The sequence below is a fragment of the Montipora foliosa genome, chromosome 3, assembly GCF_036669935.1.
Source record: "Montipora foliosa isolate CH-2021 chromosome 3, ASM3666993v2, whole genome shotgun sequence".
NCBI lineage: Eukaryota > Metazoa > Cnidaria > Anthozoa > Scleractinia > Acroporidae > Montipora > Montipora foliosa.
In genome coordinates this window covers 48,096,794-48,101,793 of record NC_090871.1, presented here as the reverse complement: position 1 = coordinate 48,101,793, position 5,000 = coordinate 48,096,794, and the positions used below count along the sequence as shown (strand labels likewise).

The 5,000-nt window shown below is 47.8% G+C and overlaps 1 protein-coding gene across 2 annotated transcripts in view; it reads left to right on the top strand.

Moving 5' to 3' along the window:
- Positions 1 to 5,000, top strand: part of LOC137994929 (E3 ubiquitin-protein ligase TRIM45-like) — a 49,965-nt gene that overhangs the window by 11,982 nt on the left and 32,983 nt on the right. The gene's annotated exons all lie outside the window — the stretch shown is intronic.

Sequence of the window (5,000 nt, the reverse complement as noted above, 5' to 3'; positions counted from 1 at the left end):
AAAAGTCGAATCTCGAGCGCGATTTATGCAAAGAAACTGACATAAAATGAGATACAAAGGGAGATCGAAAAATTGCTCACACCCTTTTTGAGTCTATATCATTATTCATCATATCTAACGGTTTCAAAGCGATAGCTTAAAACCTGTCCCGACTGGAGGTGGCAGAATTTTGATTTTTGGGTCACGCAATAGTGTTTTGTCACGCAATAGACAGGGGCTGTCAATCACTTTTTGCGCGCAACTTATGGCGGGAAACAGAAAAGGCTCATTTAAGAAGGGTTAAAAAGCACTTTCTGATTTTCTTTTTCTGTCAAAATAAAATTTAGGACCCACTCATGCCAAAAATCCAAAAAACACAAAATCGAGCAATGTACTAAAATTTTCATTTACCGAGACCTTAAAGATCCCACACACTTGTGGAAAAGGGTAGGGCATGTAGTTCCCGGTGTTGTGGTCTGGCCTTTCCTTCAGTAATGTGGTCGGCTTGGCCTAATCTTCTGAATGGACTACTGATCGATGACATAACAGCAAATCAGAGAGTAGTCAAATTGAAGCGGTTCAAGTGCTGAAACTGGTAAACTGGTAAACTGAGTGTAGCTACAAATCTCGGACACAGAGACACAAATTCACCTTCATCTTTACACACCCCTATTTACTCTCCCCTTCCGACTTCCCCCCCCCCCCCTCCCCCCCTTCAGTCCTTCGTGCTAAGTATATGTTCTACAGTATATTTTCGATCAAGATAAATCAACATTGAGTTTGGGGAAAGGGCAGCTTTTGAGTGGAACATTTGGATAAGTTGTTGGAGTACCAAAAATATCGCTTTGTCTCAACAGGCTTTGTCCGATTTTGTAGGTAGCCTAGACCACAGATAGGAATACCTCTCTTATGTGATGATGATCGTGAACAGTAGTGGTGTACGCCCCTTCGTCCCCCTTTTGAAGGTTGGAATTGGAGCATTCTTATTGGTGGATTCAAATTTTTGAGGGAAATTCAAACGTACGTTACGCAGAAAATTCAAAATTCAAACAATGACGTCACAAACACGTGACACCTCCTTTCTGCGGGACCTCAGGAAACAGATTGGCTGTTTTGCGTAATCATGTTGGAAATGACCTCGCACTCCCAGGCCCCTTACGCCCAGAAAAAAACACCAGAGGAAAAAAATGAAATCCAACAGGTTTTAATGTAAGCGAAAGTCTCGATCCTCCTCATCGAGATCCAGTAAAAGTTGAGCCAGTTCGTCATCGTGTAACATCGAAGCGAAACCACAACGATCGTTTGTGAACTAATCCTCTTCGGTGAGTCTGTATCCGTACGGGTAGGTAATGGCGGTACCATGTCGAAAGACGTGTTTCTTGAAGACGAGTTGATAGTCTTTGTGGGCAGGGTGGGTAGGAAGTTCGTACTGTTTGGATTTGCGGATGATTTTACGTGCTTGACAAATGCACGTTTTGCGTGGTGTCTCCAAAGGATGTTGGAGTTAGTCCAAGGTGTTTTGACGCAACACCACATAATTGAGTTGAGCCATTCCCTCCACATTGAGAGAGTGTCCCTTGACTTTACACTCTGTCTTATCATCATTGCATCGGTACCCATAGTTTTTAGGCCCGCCCAAACAAAATTCCGCAACGTACTGATCGGGTTTAAGTTCGTTGGTGAACTCACCAAGTTGGGTGCCGAGGGTGACATCAGGTTGATAGGGAAGATACACATAGAGGACGGAATCGGTGTCGTAATAGAGGAACTGTTTACCCAGGAGTTCCAATGCCTCGTACAACCGTAAACGTGCCCAGCAGGTCGTAAATGCCGCAATGAACACATTGGTGTTGACATTGAGTTTCTCGCACTCGTCCTTGGCACGGTAGTGCAATTCCACCCAGTTCTCATCGAGGCAACTGACATACCGAATGTCATGTTGGTCCGAGTCGATGAAGAGCTGGAAGGGTAGAGGGTCAAAGAAAGTTTTGACTTGCATCAGGTTATCCCTCTGTCCAAACTTGCCCCACAAGGAATTGAGCATTAGCTTGGCTAAGAACCGACAACTCGGATTGTAAGCGATCTTAGTTGGGTCGAGTTGGATTTCTTCGTGTCGCTCCAAGTCCTCCACATGTGCCCGCCGTTGCTCTTCCGTGTCGCACCCACTACGCCATTCAGACGCTTCCATTTTGATCTTAAGCCAAGTGTTGACATACTCCGCAAACAATCCGCGGCATGTTTTCTCAAAATGACACACTTCGTGGACGTGTGAAATCACGTAGCCCATCTCCATCTCTTTTTCCAGCTCAGGGGTGCACCACGTACCGGTTAGCGCCTGTTCATCCTCGGTGTGACAGCACGAAAGGGATTTTTCGTGCAGAGGTTTGACAACGTCTTGCTCCACACAGGTGCGACATAACGGGAAAGTGAGCTTTCCTCCACACCGGTAAAGCAAGACGTGGTGAAACAAATTCTTCAGCAGGACGATGGTGCACAAAGCCAGACCAAAGTACTGGGAGAGATCGGTGGTGCCGAGTTCATAGATGAAGTCAGGATGTCCGATGGGATACATTCTGTTCTTATTGACCCACGGGTAGAGGGAGGTGTAGTCCACATACCAGATTTCCTCTCCGACTCGAAGCTTGTGGTAAAGGTAGGAGGCATTCGTGCGTCCTCCAAAGAAGGCGTCGCGCGGATTCATGGGTTTCATGACGGGAAGGGTTTTGACGAACTCAGCCACGCGAGCATCCGCTTTCTTTTGTTCCTCCCACTCCCATTCCCATAGGGTCACGACATGGTATCCCAGGTCTCGAAGAGCATGAAGACGTTCCAATGTGGTACGTCGAACATCATCCATGCAGCGTTGATCGTGACAGTGGTACGGTTCATGACGATCGATTGGGGAAACACCGGTGGCACCCCTGCCAAAAACAACCCAAAAACACGTAGATTGTGTTGCTGGTTTCGTCGAAGCCATCCATCCTCCATCGTCGACCAGAGATTTGGTATTTGTCTTGGTTGCGAGCGTGCTGGATATTTTGCCGGTGGTTTGGAAGCGGGTCTTCCTCCTGCAGCCGATGTTCTTGACACAAGAGCCATTCCATGGCGGCCTTGGAATGGTTGGTGATGAGTAGTCATCCCTAAGTAGTCATCCCTTGACATGTTTGGAGGCGATGGTGTCCTCCATGTGGTTGAGGCGATATTCATGCAGACAAGCTCCTCCAATGTTCATTTTGTCAAAGGGGCAAAAGCCGGTCTGTTCATAGAACTCATGATGAAAGGTCAAACATCCCTCTCGGAGAAATTTGACGTCGGAGATGCAATAGTCCACGTGGTCCCTTTGCATGTCAAACTGTGCCTTGTTGGTCACTTGAGCAACGTACCATCGCTCCAATTTAGTCTTGCCTGCCGTGGACATGGTTTCAGCGGCGTACTCTTTTTTCTCTGGCATGGGACCCACGTAGTTGGCGTTCGCAGGGGAAGAGATGTGGAAAATACCCCTTCTTGAAATTGTTGGGATCCAAGCCAAATGTGTTGGTAAACGAAGCAAGAGCCATGGCGAAGAACGACACGGAGTCGATAAAGCGAATGTAGCCTCCCCTGTAGGTTAGCTCCAGCAGTTTGCCACCCGAACGCGTGGGCTTAAACTTTTGTTTGCGCTCAATCAAACGTCTCACCACAAAGTAAGTAGTCCATTGATGTTGGTTCAAGTCAGTCGTTTCGTGGCACGACTGGCATTGATTGTACCCACACCGATGTCAATCATCGAACAAAACAGTTTTCTGCAGTCTGCACATTTGTGCCACGAGTCGAATACCCATGACTGATTTGGACCACACGCCTTTCCACTGAGGGTCTTGGTGTGGTGGAGTTGAAAGCACGCATCCCCATAAAATTGGCGACGACAATGACGACAGGGGATGTGGGCAGGACGTTTGCGCAAGTACGCTTCGATGTAATCGTCGCACTTGTTATGTTGGCAACCAGGGCAGTGAACGCCTCTCCCTTGGGAGCAACGGTGACGACCTTGATTGTCGTATGGTTTGAGGCACCGTCCACAAAAGTAACTAGTACCGAAAAATCCTGGCAACGAGGTCAATGTATCGTAATGTTCGTCCTCGTGGAGAATCGCAAGCAGAACGTTGCCATTACCAAAGGCGAAGCACGCGTATTCACGATTCACATCGACCACGATGATCTGATCATCCCAGAGACTGGGTGCTTCAGCCAAAGTCGCCATTTCCTGGAGACCCATGGGACCCGCATGGAGTCCGGTTTACTCCAAGAGGGTGATTGCGGCTTCATTGCGACCTTGTTGACAGTTCCTGGGCTTGGTCCACTTTCGTCTTTCGTTATGGTTGGAACCAGACAGGTGCAGCCTACGAGCCGTGACAATGGCACGCACACACTATAGTCCCGAGTCGTCCCGTAGTATCTTGACGGTGTTTTTTTTGTTCAACCGAAATTGAACGGACGGTTGGTGGCCAGGTCGTTTGTTCTTGGGTTTACCACTTCCCTGAGGTCCTGCCTGTACACGGACGAATTCCAGTTCCGTCGGGGTCGTATTCTTCCCCGGAATTAATTTTTTGAGCGAGATCGTCCAAAAATGAATTCACCGTGTCCGGTTCCTGACGCCACTGACTAACGCGTGATCCTCGAGAAAAGGAATTGTCGTATCGTCGCGATTGAAAACGAAGGAACACCCGATCACGAGAGTGAATAGTAGCATCGTCCAACAAGGTTTCTATGGCACCACGTAGTCCTTGAGCAATAGCATAATTTATGACGCCGTGAGTCCAAACGTCCTTGTTGTTCCAACCGTGTTCTAAAGATGCGTTCATGCACTCCCATCACATTGGACCGATGTTCAATCACAGGGTCCAAAACAAAACAAAAATGTCCTCCTCCACCTTCTTGAGCAGGAGCTTCCTCAAAGAAAGAAGAAGCGTTTTGACGAGCAAAGGCTTCACGATCGTCGTGTAACCTTTGCCGATGCTCAGTGAGATGGAGACTTTCATCGT